The sequence below is a fragment of the Chiloscyllium punctatum genome, chromosome 20 (genome assembly GCF_047496795.1).
Source record: "Chiloscyllium punctatum isolate Juve2018m chromosome 20, sChiPun1.3, whole genome shotgun sequence".
In the NCBI taxonomy this organism is placed as follows: Eukaryota; Metazoa; Chordata; class Chondrichthyes; order Orectolobiformes; family Hemiscylliidae; genus Chiloscyllium; species Chiloscyllium punctatum.
This window is the reverse complement of record NC_092758.1, coordinates 91802154-91819616: the sequence shown is the minus strand read 5'-3', so window position 1 is coordinate 91819616 and position 17463 is coordinate 91802154. Positions and strand designations below refer to the sequence as shown.

Genomic DNA, 17463 nt, shown 5'->3' with positions numbered 1-17463 from the left:
GTTTAATAATGACATTGTTGATTGTCAAGAAAAACCCATCTGGTTCACTAATGTCCCTTAGGAAAGGAAACTGCCATTGTTACCTGGTCTAGAGTGGACAGGCGGGAGGCTGGAAGAAGGCGGCGGGAGATGGAGAGGTTGACATTTGGATGTGGCCCTTCTTCAGGAATGGAAGTGGCAGTAGGGAAGCTGCAGATAAAGAAAAGGGTTGTGGGTGGGGAAACCAGCCGAGTGGAGAGTTAGTGAAAGGTGAATATAGATGGCATGACCTGGTCTCTGGAAGGAGGGCTTGGTAGGAGGAATGGATGGGAGGAGGTGGGGCTGGCATGGGAGTCGGGGATGGGTGGGAAAGTTATTTGAAATTGGAGACGTCAGTGGCAAGTCCTCCGGGTTGTGGGCTGCCCGGGTGGAAGAGGTGGTGTTGTTACTCCATCTGTACTCCCCCTTCCCCCACTTCCAATCCTGAAGAAGGGTGGCGTCCGGAATGTTGACTTCTCCATCTCCTGGTGCTCTCTGACTTGCCATCCTCTTTCAACCCTCTGCTTGTCCAATTTGGATTCCAGCATCTGGCAGTTTTTTGTCTCTTAAGTTCTTACCTGATCTGGCCTATATGTGACTCCACACACACAGCAATGTAATTGCCTCTCAACTACCCTTTTTGAGCAATGAATGCTAGCCAAGTCAACGGTGCCCAAATACTGTCAACAACCTGCTGTAGTAGCCATAGTATTTATGAATTGATCTGGTTCAATTTCTTGTCAGTAGTAGCCAATAGGATGGTGATAGTGGAGGAATTCATTGATAGTAATACCTTTGAATGTCAAGTAGAGATGGTCAGATACTCCTTTATTGGTAATTATCATTGCCAGGCTTTTATGTGGCGTGTTTGTTACTTTTCAACCAAAATATGAATACTGTCCAGGTTTTGCTATATATGAATACAGACTGCTTCAGAGTTATGAATGGAACTGACTGTTGCGTAATCAGCAAACATCCCCATTTCTGACTTTATGCAGAAGGGAGGTCAATGATGAAGCAGCTGAGGGGAGGTTAGGCCTAAGAAAATGCCCCAACGAACTCCTGCAGCAGTGATCTGGGACTGACATGGTTGGTCGTCTTAAACAACAACAACTGTCTTCCTTTCCAACCAATGAAGAATTCTCCTCTGATTCCTATTGGCTTCAGTTTTACTCAGACTCCTTGAGCAATTCTCCAAATTCTGCCTTTATATTGCTCTCACCTCACCTCATCTCTAGATTTCAAAGTTTTCTCCATGCTTTGGACCAAACTTGGCAGAACTTGAACAGAGCATCAATGAGCAAGTTATTGCTGCAAAGCTGCCGGTAAATTGTCAATGTTCCCTTCTACCACTTTGGTGATGATTCTAAAGTGCTAGACTTCCTCGGCATTGGGAATGGGAATATTTGAGGAACCTACTACACAGGCTTGTTGCTTAATGATTCACCAATAGTCATGGCTATATGTCACTGGTCAACAAAGCATTAGTTGTGGTATTACTTATCTATGCACTTCAAGTACTGCATTTACTATTGAGCATGTGCCTGATCGTGTGTTGTAGCTTCAGCACTTGGTACCTCATTTTTAGGAGTTAATTGATCCTAAGTAATAGTAGAGAAAGCAAAAAGATAGGTCATGAGTTTATGGATTGTGTTGGAATACAATTCTGCTGCTCATGATAGCTCACAGCACCTCAAATGCCCAGTTTTCAGTTGCTAGGTCAGAGTCTCAGAATCACAAATTGTTATAGCACATAAGGAGGCCATTTAGGTCATTGTGCCTGCACCATCTTTTCAAATGAGCATCATTACCTACTGCCAGTTTCCTGATTTTTCTGTATATTATTGTAAACTATTTCTTTCCAAGTAATCATTCAATGCCCCTCTGCAATACCTCAACTGAACCTGCTGCCAGCACAATTCAAGTTAGTATATTCCATGCCCTAACTATTTATTATTTTAAAAGAGATTTTTTTCACATCACCCTTGCTTTGTTTGCACATCTCTTGAAATCTGTGCTGCCTTGTTCTTGTCCCTTTCATGAGTAGTAATGGGTTCTTCCTTGCTATTCTATCAAGCCCACTCATGAATTTGAAAACCTGTTATAAATCTCTCAGCTGCCTTGTCTCCAAAGAGAACAGTACTGATGTGTTCAAACTACCCTCACAGCTGAGGTTTCTCATTCCTGGAATAAAATCTGAAATTGCTCGAAGAGCTCAGCAGGTCTGGCAGCATCTGTGGAACGAATGTTTCGGGTCCAGTTACCCTTTTTCAGAACACGCCCTCCTTTTGGAATTCCATGTTTTTATACTTTACAATTCTTTCAAGTTTCATGTTATCTGCAAGTTTGACATTGTCCCCTGCACGTCAGGTCATTAATATATATATATTCAGAAAAGCAATAACCCCAATAACTACCCTGGGTAGTTGACTACAAACTTTCCTCCAGCTCAAAAAGTATTCGCTGACTGTTACTGTTTCCTTTCACCCAACCAATTTTGTATTCACTTTGATACCATTACCTATAACTTTGTTGTGGTTCTGTTCGCCGAGCTGGGAATTTGTCTTGCAAACGTTTTGTCCCCTGTCTAGGTGACATCCTCAGTGCTTGGGAGCCTCCTGTGAAGCGCTTCTGTGCTGTTTCCTCCGGCATTTATAGTGGTCTGTTTCTGCCGCTTCCAGTTGTCAGTTTGAGCTGTCCACTGCTCCCAAGCACTGAGGATGTCACCTAGACAGGGGACAAAACGTTTGCAAGACAAATTCCCAGCTCGGCGAACAGAACCACAACAACGAGCACCCGAGCTACAAATCTTCTCCCAAACTTTGAACCTATAACTTTGCTTACAAGTTTGTCGTCACAGCTAATCTTATTTGGAATGGTGATATAGTGCCACACAAGATGGTGGACAGTGTCATCAGTCTGAAGACAGGACACAACAATGACTACGCAGTATTAACTCTTGCCTCAACTGCCCTAATATATATTTATGATGTTGCAGATCTTTAAAATCATGAAGAGTGTGAACCCAGGAAATAAATAAATAGTTTCCAGTAGACAAGAAATCATTAAGCAGAGGATACAGATTTATGATGATGTTAAGAATCCAGAGAAAGTATACTCCTGTCAGGGTGAAAGGAAAGGCTGGTGGTATAGGGAATGCTAGATGACTAAAGAAATTGAGTGTTTGGTTAAGAAAAAGAAAGAAGCATATGTCAGCTATAGACAGGATAGATCAAGTGAATCCTTAGAAGAGTATAAAGGAAGCAGGAGTATACTTAAGAGAGAAATCAGGAGGGCAAAAAGGGGACATGAAATAGCTTTGGCAAATAGAATTAAAGGAGAATCCAAAAAAGGGTTTTTACAAATACATTAAGGACAAAAGGGTAACTAGGGAGAGAATAGGGCCCCTCAAAAGATCAGCAAGGTGGCCTTTGTGTGGAGCTGCAGAAAATGGGGGAGATACGAAATGAATATTTTGCATCAGTATTTACTGAAGATATAGACTGTAGAGAAATAGATGGTGACATTTTGCAAAATGTCCAGATTACAGAGGAGGAAGTGCTGGATGTCTTGAAACGGGTAAAAGGTGGATAAATCCCCAGGACCTGATCAGGTGTACCCAAGAACTCTGTGGGAAGCTAAAGAAGTGACTGCTGGGCCTCTTGCTGAGATATTTGTATCATCGATAGTCACAGGTGAGGTGCCGGAAGACTGGAGGTTGATAAACATGGTGCCACTGTTTAAGAAGGGCGGTAAAGACAAGCCAGGGACCTCGGTGGTGGGCAAGTTGTTGGAGGGAATGCGGAGGGACAGGACATACATGTATTTAAAAAGGCAAGGACTGATTAGGGATAGTCAACATGGCTTTGTGCATGGGAAATCATGTCTCACAACTTGATTGAGTTTTTTGAAGTAACAAAAGAGGATTGATGAGGGCAGAGCAGTAGATGTGATCTATATAAACTCCAGTAAGGCGTTTGACAAGGTTCCCCATGGGAGACTGGTTAGCAAGGTTAGATCTCATGGAATACAGGGAGAACTAGCCATTTGGATACAGAACAGGCTCAAAGGTAGAAGACAGAGGGTGGTGGTGGAGGGTTGTTTTTCAGACTGGAGGCCTGTGACCAGTGGAGTGCCACAAGGATCGGTGCTGGGTCCCCTTCTTTTTGTCATTTACAAAAATGATTTGGATGCGAGCATAAGAGGTATCGTTAGTAAGTTTGCAGATGACACCAAAATTGGAGGTGTAGTGGACAGCAAAGAGAGTTACTTCAGATTACAACAGGACCTGGACTAGATGGGTAAATGGGCTCAGAAGTGGCAGATGGAGTTTAATTCAGATAAATGCGAGGTGCTGCATTTTGGGAAAGCAAATCTTAGCAGGACTTATACACTTAATGGTAAGGTCCTATGGAGTGTTGCTGAGCAAAGACACCTTGGAGTGCAGGTTCATAGCTCCTTGAAAGTGAAGTCGCAGTTAGATAGGATAGTGAAGGCAGCATTTGGTAAGCTTTCCTTTATTGGTCAGAGTATTGAGTACAGGAGTTGGGAGGTCATGTTGCGGCTGTACAGGACAGTGGTTAGGCCACTGTTGGAATATTGCATGCATTTCTGGTCTCCTTCCTGTCAGAAAGATGTTGTGAAACTTGAAAGGGTTCAGAAAAGATTTACAAGCAGGTTGCCAGGGTTGGAGGATTTGAGCTACAGGGAGAGGCTGAACAGGCTGGGGCTCCTTTCCCTGGAGCATCGGAGGCTGAGGGGTGACCTTATAGAGGTTTACAAAATTATGAGGGGCATGGATAGGATAAATAGACAAAGTCTTTTCCCTGGAATGGGAAGTCCAGAACTAGAGGGCAAAGGTTTCAGGTCAGAGGGGAAAGATATAAAAGAGACCTAAGGGGCAACTTCTTCATGCAGAGGGTGGTACGTGTATGGAATGAGCTGCCAGAGGAAGTGGAGGAGGCTGGTACAATTGCAACATTTAAGAGGCCTTTGGATGGGTATATGAATAGGAAGAGTTTGAAGGGATATGGGACAGATGCTGGCAGGTGGGACTAGATTGGGTTGGGATATCTGGTCGGCATGGACGGGTTGGACCAAGGGTCTGTTTCCATGCCGTACATCTCTATGACTTTGTGACTCTACCTAGATACAACTGAAAACTAAATTAATTAATACTTATTTATGGAGGTTAGAATTGGAAAGTAAAGTTGCAAACTTTGGTTAGATCACATTTAGAATATAGCATAAATTTTATCATTTGATTAAAATTGTGACTAGAAACGATGTAAAAGGATTTGAGTATTTAAAAATAGAGAGTGCATATCAGGAAAGGATCAGCTTGCGAGGTCTCTTGAGAAATAAACGAAGTTGCTAAGAGGCCACGTAACAGGTAAAATCAGTGTGAATGTAGAACGCGCTACCACAGGGCATGACTGAAGCAAATAGATAAACACATTTAAGGGAAAACTTGATAAGCATATGAGACAGATGGAAATAGAGAATTATGCTTCAGCTAGATGTGAAAGAGAGGAATTCAAGTTTATAGACAACAGCATGAACTGGGAACGAACGGCATGTTCTTCTATTGTCCATATAACCCTACCTAGTGACTGACATTCCTCATTCACCTAAACATTCTGACCTATTTTCTACATTATGTGCATTATAGAAAATGAAACAGGTTACAGAATGGAGCAAGACCAAGACTAATAAAAGACCAGAAGTCTATGGACTAACAAGACTGGAAGTCTGTTTTCTATCTGTTTCAGCATAGAAAACAGTCCTTTATAAGCATAACAGCAATGAAACAGATTGTAAGTATGGGTAGATCACAACCTAGTGGTCATATTAATTCAACCATCTATAAAGCAGCTCTCGTTTGTTGAAATAAACCATGCCCGCTTACATTCTACAAGATTGGGTAATGTTATATTTGTCCTTGATTATAATTAAAGGAAACTGAATAGCTATGAACCATATTGTTTAGACTCAAACCTCAAATCAAAACCATTTAATTTCAGAAAACAATTTCAGTGACTATACAAAATCCTTAAAAGCAAAAATCTGGAAATATTTCTATTCATAGGCACATTTTTGGTGGCTTTAAGAATTTCACAGAAGACAGTAACTGACTAGTAGTTGCTAATTGCACTTCATGTAATAGGCCAGAAAATTTCATAGGCACGCCTCTCACATTTAAGGCAGAGGAAGACAGATTTTTGACTAACAGGAGTCAATTGGTATTAGAAAAGTGCAGCTGTATCATAATCAGATTAGCCATGATCTTATCAATTGGTGGAACATTGGCCTACTCCCACATATGTATGTATGGAACATCAATAACTCAGAGTCAGATATACTCTATGGCTGTGGAACCATTTAACCAATGTTACTGACTTTCAGATCTGAAAGAAAAATCACCATCACCCAAGTTGTCAAAGCTATTAGCCGAGACAAATACAGGCAGAGGTCCTGGTGTACAATCTTTTATTTTAAATCGGGTTCAGTAAATATCTACATCTCATGGAATCCGAACCAGTCATAGTTTCAAATACAACAACATGAAAACTAAAGCCTTGCTAGTTTTAAGGGAGAAGCCTGCAACCTGAAGTTCTACACACAATTAACATCTCATCTTAGCTTGCAACATTTTTGCTCTAGCTTGCATTAATATGAAAAAAAGCACAAAGGATTTTAATTACTACAAAACATTTTTCTTAACGTGTGAGGATAAGCTAACCACCAAAACAGTTTCAAATTATTTTAACAGAAAAGATTTATACAGCACCAAAATTATAGATAACACTTTTAGCTCAAGCGACAAGTTTAAGATTGATGATTATGGTTTTGTTTGGTGGAAATTGAAAATTATTCTGAATATTGTTAGAAACTCCTTAAAATGAGGATTAATACCTGAAAAGTTGTAAATTCTATGCACAACCTGTGTTAGTGACAAAATTACAGTAATAATTCAAAAAGTAATATTTCAGTTAGTTTGATACAGCCAACTTAGTTTTAATTAGTAACATGAACTGGCACTCGAGAAAACTGGCAAAAATATGCCTTAAATATGGAAGTTTACTATATTATCATGACCTCTGTAATATCAAAGTAGTCAGCTCAGGGTGCAAGAAAGCTTTCTGCCAGTAGTTTTATTTTTTAAGGCAAAGTTGCATTATTTATACTTTGATTTATGCTGTAAATAATGTGTATGCCCCCTGCATTACATTTTTATTACTTGGTGTTTTCACACCAATACATGGATCCCTTGATCAATCGGTCCCATTGATGCCAAAGATGGGCAGGTTAGGTGAATTAGCCATGCTAAATTGCCTGCAGTGTTAGGTGAAGGGGTAAATGTAGGGGAATGGGTCTGGGTGGGTTGCTTTTTGGAGGGTCAGTGTGAACTTGTTGGGCCGAAGGGCCTGTTTCCACACTGAGTAAAAAAAATAAAGTTTACTATATTTTTTATACTGCTACACAAGTTCAGTACCTGTATTTTATTATGAATTCTGAGGGACACTTAAATTTGCTTAATTTTTTTTAGAAATGCCAACTTTCATCTTGTGGCTCCAAATAACTTATTTTAAACAATTTTCTTGCTAAAAATTTTCAGATTAACATATTGCAGTGTTAAGAAACTGGACTTTTTGACAAATACACTATTACTGTTACAAATTAAGGCAGAGTCAATATCAATATTTAAGAGCAGGTTAGAGGGAAAAAAGGGGCAAAAGCTGATGAGAATAAGTTCGGCACATGGGATTAGGACAATAGCTTGTTTACATCCAGACACCAACAAGGACAGATCAGGCCAGAATGTCAGGTTTTATACTGAAATTTGCTTATGATTCAGAGCTGATGGCAGTCCACTTTACCAACTGCAACCTCAGAGCCCCACAGCTACCTGGGCTACACCTCCTCCCACCCAACCTCCTGTAAAAACACCATCCTTTATTCCCAATTCCTCTGCCTCCACCGCACCTGTTCCCAGGATGACCAATTCCACAAAGAACATCCCAGATGGCCTCCTTCTGGAAAGACTGCAGTTTCTCCTCCCACGTGGTCAACGATGGCCTCCAGCACATCTCCTCTATTCCCTGCATCTCCACCCTTGAACCCCACCCCTCCTATTGCAACAAACACAGAACACCCTCGCTTCTATCCCCCCCCCACCCACCAACCTTCGTATACATCACATCACATCATCCTCTGCCACCAATAAACAGACCCCAATACTAGAGATATATTTCCCTCCCCATCAGTATTTTGGAGACACTCCCTGGTCAGATCCTCCACCCACCCCATTCCCGGCACCTTTCCCCTGCCACCGGAAGAAGTGCAAAACCAGTGTGTGTGGGGGGAGAAAACGGAGAAACTGGCAAAATCCACGTTAATCCTGTGCCCACACCTCCCCCCTCATCTGTATCCAAGGCCCCAAAAGGATCCTTCCAAATCAGTCAGAAATTTACCCGTACTTCCACAAATGTCATCTACTATATCTGTTACACCCGATGTGGTCCCCTCTACATGAGGGAGGCAGGACACCAATTTGTGGATCGTTTCAGAGAACATCTGAGACACTCGCACCAACCAACCTCACTGTCCCATAGCTGAACACTCCCCCTCCCAAGGACATGGAGGCCCTGGGCCTCCTGCATCGCCCAACGCTAACCATCCAATGCCTGGAGGAAGACGTCTCATCTTCCACCTTGGGAGACTGCAACCACATGAGCTTAATGTGGATTTCACCAGTTCCCCCATTTCCCCTCCCCCCCACCCTTCCAACTCAGCACCATCCTCTTGACCTGTCCATTGTCCTTCCCATCTATCTCCCACACTTTCCTCCCCTACCTATCCTCCTTCTCCCCCACTCTCTGCTACTTTCCCACCCAGTCCACAAGCCTCATTCCTGATGAAGGGCTTATGCCCAAAATATCGATTCTCCTGATCCTCGGATGCTGCCTGACCTGCTGTGTCTTTCCAGCGGCTGTCTCAACGGCTGTCTGTTTTAACCATACTGACCATGTTCAGCATGGTCATACTTCATGTGTTTCATTTTTAATACTCATCTACTAACAACTTGAATTTACGAAATTTTTCATATGGAAAACTGTCCAACACACAAAACGTCCTCAATTTTTAAACACTGTTTGCTCAGAATGTATTTCATTATTATAAAAGTATTTAAACATTCACTCCTGCTTGAACTCAGTCAATTATATAATTTCTATTTTGGTTCAAGATTGTTCCTGACCAATTGCTGGAAAAACCAAAAAGGTCTGAATGCGGATAAATCACCTGGACCAAACCTACAATACTCCAGAGTTCTAATGGGGATAGCTGAAGAGATAGTGGAGGAGTTACTGGTGATATTTCAGGAATCACTACAATCAGGGAGGGTCCCAGAGGACTGGAAAATCGCCAATCAGAAGTCTGAAGCACGAAGAGTCCTAGTCCAGAATTATCTCAAGGTAAACTTGTAGGTTGAATCAGTGCAAATGCAATGATGGCATTTATTTGACAGGACTTGAATACAAAAGCAGGGATGTACTTTAAAGAGGCCCTGGTTAGACTGCATTTAGAATATTGGGAGTAATTTTGGGCCTCATATCTCAGGAAGGATGTACTGGCCCTGGAGCGGGTCCAGAGGAGATTCATGAGAATGGTCTCAGCAATGAAAGGCTTAACATATGAGGAAAGTTTGAGGACTCTGGGTCTACACTCTATGGAGTTTAGAAGGATGCAGGTGGGGGAATCGAATTGAAAAACTTAGAATACTGAAATGCCTGGATAGAGTGGGCATTGGGAAGATGTTTCTATTGGCAGGAGAGACTAGGACTCGAGCACAGCCACAGAGTAAAGGAAAGACCCTTTAGAACGGAAATGAGGAGAAACTTCTTCAGCTGCAATGTGGTGAATCTATGGAATTCATTGCCACAAAAGGCTGGAGGGGCTAGGTCATTCTGTATATTTATGACACAGATAGATAGATTCTTGATTGTTATGGGGACCAAAAGTTAACAATGAGGAAGTGGGAGAATGGGGTTGAGAAAATCATCCATGATTGAATGGCCTAATTTCTTATAGCACTGTAATGAGCACCTCAAAATGCCTATCTTTCTACCCATTTCATTTTCCAGAATTTCTTTCCTATTATATAAAGTTGCACTGATTCCAACAATGGCTGCATTTTAACATATATGTCAAGCACAACATTTGGACAAACTCCTAACTTGTAGGGTTTGGTAAAGTTCTTAGAAGTATCAGCAATTGGATTTTTTCTAATCTCAGGCTTCAAAATTTCTGGGCTGCTATGGATTTGGAAGCCAACTGTTTGCATTGGCGTAAACCAGAGTAAAACCTATCCCTAATGTGCTATATTTCTTTGATGGAAGAAAAGCTCAAGCTTCTCAAAATTACCTTATAATTTCTGTAAATAAGTTCTAATGAAAGATCAGGTGGAAATGTAATGCTTTCTATATTCACAAAATGATTATCTGACCTGCTGAATACTCCAACCCTTTCCATTATTGTTAATTCCTGGACGACTTTCAACAAAGAAACAGTTCCAATTTGGACAATAAAGTAAAACTATGAACTACTGGTGAAGATCAGAAACAAAAATAGAAACTGAAGACATTTAGCAGGTCTGGCAGCATCTGTGGACAAAAAGCAGAGCTGACGTTTTGAGTCTAGCAACGCTTCTTCAGACTCACATCTGAACAAGGGTCACTGAACTGGAATGCAATCTTTGCTTTCTGTCCAGAGATGCTGCCAGGCTTGCTGAATTTCTGCAACAATTTATTATTTCTGGTTTGGACAAAACTAGCCATAGCAGGGTCCAACTAGAGTCCAATTTTCTAATCTTTGAGAGATTTCAATTCACATTGATCAGTGTACTGTCTTTTGCCCTCCCACTGAAACATTTCAGGTTTTTTCTGGGCTATAACCAATGCTGACAACTTAATTGCCACATTAGCCAATATTGTAAATGGTTTGCCATCTTCAAAAACAAACACACACCCTTCAAACCCGCCATCCCTGCAAAGTACTGCCTCATCTCCAAATTTGGCTTTGCTCTCCAAAGTCCTTGAATGTGGTATCATCCCCCAAAACTCTCATACACTTAAGAATGCTTTGTTAAATCCTTTCAATCAGATTTCCATACTTGCCAGTTCCAAAATAGCTATCATAAACAATATTTTATTTAACTGTCAAAAACAAATTTTCCTTTTTTGTACTTTTCATATGTCATGTTGACAATTGACTATACAACCCCATTGCCTCTATCAGACAAGGGCTGCTGATACATGTGATCACCTGTGGGTATTGCTGGCTGGCCAGCATTTGTTGCCTGTGCCGGGTTGCACTTGAGAAATTGGTGAAGAGCTGTCTTCTTGGAACTGCTGCCTCTGCTGTGGGTTGATTCAATGTCACAAGGGACAGAATTCCAAGATTTTGACCCAGCCACAGTGAAGGAACAGCAATATGTCAGGATGATGAATGGCTTAGAGGGGAACTTGCTGGTGGCACACCCAAGTATTTGTTGCCCTTAATATTCTAGAAAGAAGTAGTGGTCGTGGGTTTGTAAGGTGCTGTCTGAGGACTCTGGTGAATTTCTGCAGTGCATTTTGTAGATAGTAAACACTGTTGCTGAGCATTGAAGGGAGTGGACGCTAATGGATGTAGTACCAAATGTGCTTTGTCATGAGAGTATCGAGCTTAAGTGTTGTTGGAGCTGCAACCATCCAGGAAAGATGATGGACAGGCTTTGTAGAGTCAGGAGGAGATTTACTCACTGCAATATTCCCAGCTTTGGACATACTCTTGTAACCACTGATTATTTGGTGAGTCCAGTTGAGTTTCTGATAAATGGTAAGCCCCCAGGATGTTGATAGTGGGCGATTCAACGATGACACCATGGAATGTCATGGGACAGTAGTTAGATTTTATCTTACTAGTGATGGTATGTGTGTGGCACGTAACAAGTGTTACCTGTACTTGTCAGTCCAACCTCCTACAAATTCCTCTCCGACACATGCACCATCCTGACTTGGAACTACAGTTATTTCTTGACTGTTACTCGATCAAAATCTTGGAACTGTGGTTGTCCCTGCAACTTAAGGATTGCAGTGATTCAAGGCGGCAGCTCACTATTACATTCTCCATGGCAACAGAAGATGAGCAATTAGGAGACCAGCAAATGGCAGAGCCTTTTGTATTAGCCTTCATGTTAAAAGACACTAATAGCATTCCAAAAATACTAAATAAGTAAGGGGCGGAGGAAAAAGCCGACATAATAAATACAATATGGTTGGCATGAACGAGTTGAACCAAAGAGTCTGTTTCAGTGTATGATGATAACTATCACTGGAGAAAAAGATTCTAGAGAAACTAAAGATTGACATGTCATTTGTACCTGATGATAATATCCTAGGATATTAAAAAAAGAAATAGCTATAGCATTAGTGGCTACACTGGTAAGCTTCCAGGAACTTTTATATTCTGGAAAAGTACTGGAGGTTTGGAAGGCTATAAACATAATAGCCTTATTCAAAAAAAAAGGCAAGTTTTAAATAAAAATTACTCCAGGTCAGTTATCTTAACACCTGTCATTGGTAAAACACCAGTATTTATTATATAGGATGTAACAGCAAAGAATTTAGAAATACATAAATTTAATCAAGCTCAGTCAGCATGATTCCATGAAGCTATGTGGAATCATGTTTAATTTAGAGTTCTTTGAGGTGGTAACAAGCAGGATAGATTAAGAGGAAGCAATGGATGAAATCTATTTAGATTTCCAGAAGGTGTTTGACAAATTAACATACATTAGGATACTTGAGATAAGTTAAAAAGGGCTTTTGCCCGAAACATCGATTTCGCTGCTCGTTGGATGCTGCCTGAACTGCTGTGCTCTTCCAGCACCACTAATCCAGTACTTGAGATAAGTGTCAATGGTGTTGTAGGTGGTATATTAGCCTGGACAAGTATTGGCTAACTAATAGAAGATGGTTGAGATAGTCAGAGTCCTACAGCAGAGAGACAGGCCCCTTGGCCCAAACTGGTCCATGCTGACCAAAATGTCCATCCACACTAACCCAATTTCCCCACACTTGGCCCATATCCTTCTAATGCTTTCCTATCTATGTAATTGTTCAAATGCCTTTTAAAAATGTTCTTAAATTTACCAACCCCAGCCACTTTCACTGGCAGCTCATTCCATATGCATACCACCCTGTATATAAAGATGTTGCCCCTCCGATTCCCTTTTATTCTTTCCTCTCTAACCTTAACCAATGTTGGAACAAAGCAGAGTGCATTCATCCTATTCATGCCTCTCATGATCTTATACATCTCTATAAAAGATCCTCCTCAGTCTCCTACACAAAAGAAAAAAGGTTCTAACTTGTCCAACCTCTCACTATAACCCAGACCATTAAGTCCAGGCAACATCCTTGTAAATTTCTTCTGCACTTTAATAGCATCATTCCTATAACAAGGTGACCAAAATTGAACACAATACTCCAGGTACAGCCTCACCAACTTCCTGTGCAACTTCAACATAACTTCCTAATTTCTGTACTCAACACCCAGACTGATGAAGGCCAGTGTGCCAAAAGTCTTCTTTACTGTCTTGTGACTCCACTTTCAGTGAATTGTGAACCTGAACTCCAAGATCACTCTGTTCCACCACAGCCCTTAAGGCCTTAGCATTCACCATGAAACTCCTACCTGGATTTACTTTCCAAAATACAAGACTTCATACTTATCAATATTAAACTCCATTCGCCATTTCTCGGTCTACTACCCAGCTGATCAAGGTCCTGCTGCCATTTCTGATAACCGCTCTCATTGTCCATGATACCTTTTATTTTAGTGTCATCAGCAAAGTTACTAAACACACCTTGTGCATTCTCATCCAAATCATTGATATAGATAAGTAGCAGCAATGGGCCCAGCACCAACCCAAGGTACTCCACTAGTCACAGGCCTTCAGTCTGACCAGCATCCTTCCACTATTACCCTCTGCTTCCTACCATCAAGCCAATTTTGTTCCCAATTTGCTTACTCTGGATTCCAAGCAATCTAACCTTCCAGAGCAGTCTACCATGTGGAACCTTATCAAAGACCTTACTGAAATCCAAATAAACAGTCTACCGCTGTGCCCTCATCAACCTTCCTGGCCACTTGAAAGAACGCTAACAAATTTGAGAGGCATGATCTCCCAATCACAAAGCCATGCTAACTACTACTAACCAAACCCAGTCTTCTCAAATGCACGTATATCTTATCCCTCGGAGTTTTCTCCAGTAACTTGCCCACCACAGATGTTAAGCTTATTGGTCCATAGTTCCTAGGCATTTCTTTGCAGCTTTTCTTGAATAATGACAACATTCAATACCTTCCAGTCTTCTGGGACCTCACCAGTGGCTAACAATGATACAAAAAAAAAAATCAGCCAGGCCCCCCCACAATTTCTTCACCAGCCTCTTGCAGTGTTCTTGGATAGATCTAGTCAGGACCATGAGGGTTTATCATCCTTCATACATTCAACACCTCCTCTGTGTTAAAACCTACTCCCAAGATATCAACAGCAACTTCCCAAGTTCCCAAGTCTTCATGTCTTTCTCCATGGTAAAGAGAGAAAAATATTCATTGAGAACCTCACCCATCTCCAGTAGTTCTACACACACATATCCGCTTTGGTCCTCGAGGGGCCCTATACTCTGTCTAGTTAGTCTTAAATTAAAGAGCCTCTTTGGATTCATCCTAATCTTGTCAGCTAAGACTATCCCATGCCCCCTTTTCACCCTCCTAATTTTCCAGGGGAGCATTTCGACAATGGCAAACCTGTAACTAGTAGAGTGCCACAAGGACCAGTGCTGGAGCCACAGTTGTTTTCAATATATATGAAATGACTTGGATGAAAGTGAATGTACTATCGCAAAGTTTACAGATGACAAAAATAGGTACGAGTGGCAAGGATAACATAAGAAGGATATAGACAGGTTAAGCAAATGAACCAAAACTTTACAGATGAAATACAATATAGGAAAACATAGGGTTATGCACTTTCACCAAAACAGAGAGAAACTGAACACTTATTTAAATGAAGAAAGTCTACAGAAGGCTGTAACATTTAGGGATTTGGGAGTCCTCATGCATAAATCTCAAAAGCTTGCACCACAAGTCTGACAGGTACTCGGGAAGGCAAATGAAATGCTGGTCTTTATTTCCATGGGAACAAAGTATAAAAACAGGGATGTCTTCTCAACTGTACAAGGTACTAGTTAGACAGCTGGAATATTACGAAAGAGTCTGGAGTATAAAGATATACTGGCGTGGAGGCAGTCCTGAGAAAGTTCACGAGGTTCCTGGGTATAGAGGGATTGTCGAGAGACTTTGGACCTGTAAGGTGACCTTATTAAAATATTCAATATTCTTAGGGGACTTGACAGGTTAGATGCCAAGAGGTTGTTTCTTTTGTGTAAGAGTCTAGGACCAGAGGATTATAATCTCTCAGTTCAGGGCGCAACCAGTTGAGAGAGGGGAGGAAGACTTTCTTCAGAGGGAATTTCTTTGAGCCTTGACAGCTCTCTGTATGGCAGACATTAAAAAGTACATTCAAGACAGAGATAGATCGTTAAATCAGTAAGAGAATCAGGGGTAATGGGGAAAGGTAGTAAAGTCAAGTTAAGGATTCTCAGATCAACCATGAACTCATTGAATGTCAGATCAAACTTGGAATTTTTTCTTGATGGCTTATTTCTGCTTCCATGCCTTGTTGAGCATTACATGCTGGCTTAACCATTGATGTGCATATCCCACGAATGAACAAACATTAGGTGGTGCTGATCTCAGCTGATTCCATTCTGGAGTCTAATTTTATCCACACAGTCTCACTTGCAATGGCTCTGATCCTTCATATGACCCACCTTTAAGAGCTGTGCAGTGGCTGAGTGGTTAGCACTGCTGCCTCTCAGCGCCAGGGACACAGTAGGATTACACTCTCAGGCAAACGTCTGTGTGCAGTTTGCAAGTTTTCCCTGTGTCTGTGTGGACTTCCTCCCACAGTTCAAAGATGTGCAGGTTAGTTGGATTAGCCATGTTAAATTTCCCATAGTATTCAGGAATGTTCAGGCTAGATGGGTTAGCCATGTGAAAGAGTTATGGAGAGTGGAGTAGGTGTTGTGTTTGAGTGGGATGCCCTTTGGAGAGTCAGTGTGGACTCGATGGGCAAATGGCCTGTTTCCACGCTGTAGGGATTCAATGAATACCTTAAACCCACCTCTTTCAATTCCATCAATGCTAACTTACCAGATACCTTCAAGCTTAAATTCTGAATGAACACAAATATGTACTAATTAAATACTGGGAAGACTGAAGCCATTATATTTGGATTCCACTCCAACAGTTCCAACTCCACCATTCTACCCAATAAGTCTGAGATTAAAACTAATCTGTTTGTAATCTTGGTGTCACATTTAATTTAATTTCAACATGATTGCATGGTCACCAAGACCATCTTTATTGCATTGTTCAACTTCACTCTTCTGTTCATTTGCTGATTGAAATCCTCATTCAAGTTTTGGTCACCCATACTACCAAAAGGAAGTGGATGCTGAGGAGAAGGTTGAGAAAACGTTTACTAGGATGCTGTCTGGTATGGGAGATTTTAGCTAAGAAGAAAGCTTAGATAGACAGTTTATTTTCACTGGAACACAGGAGGTTGAGGGGTGACCTGATAGAAGTTTAAAAGACTACAAATTGCGTGGATAAAGTGGAAAGTACGATGCTTTCTGCCAGAGTGGAGGGGTCTATTACTCGGGGCACAAGAATGAGGGGTGGGGGGTTAAAAACAAAAATGCAAGGCAAGCAAGCTTTTCCACAGTCTTCCCAGTATTTAATTAGTACATATTTGTGTTCATTCAGAATTGAAGCTTTAAACTCTGGAATTCCCTCTTATTATTTTCCTGCTAAGGGGACAGTGATGCAGTGATAGTGTTGATATCCCATCTGCTCCAGATCTATCAAAACCTGTCTGAACGCCTCGATTAAAAATATGTCTGCATCTTCCTGCTTCTGTACTTCTGCTACATTTCATTTAAGCCTCCCCATTTGAGGACTGTTGGTTTCTGAATGAATATCTTTTACAGCACAGTATCACTTTTTTCCCCCCCAAGTGCCCATAATAATCGGAGGTGCTTTGGGACTTATATTTCATGTCCTTAACATAGCCATTGATTATTACTTTGTACTGTAGATATGGTTACTCAACAGGTAAAAAGCTGAAAATTACAATTTCCAGGAAGGAACTCCTTTGCATATTTACTGAAAGAGCTCAAATTTCCTATTCACTTACTGTGTAATCCTTACGTTACATGAATTGCCATGCAGCTCTCCAATAGGTGAATGCAATTCATGGAATGGCATTAG

At 41.2% G+C, this 17463-nt stretch overlaps 1 protein-coding gene across 5 annotated transcripts in view; it reads right to left on the bottom strand.

Annotated features, from left to right (window-relative positions):
* The window catches only part of nsd1a (nuclear receptor binding SET domain protein 1a), a 238012-nt gene that overhangs the window by 191688 nt on the left and 28861 nt on the right, over positions 1 to 17463 (bottom strand). The gene's annotated exons all lie outside the window — the stretch shown is intronic.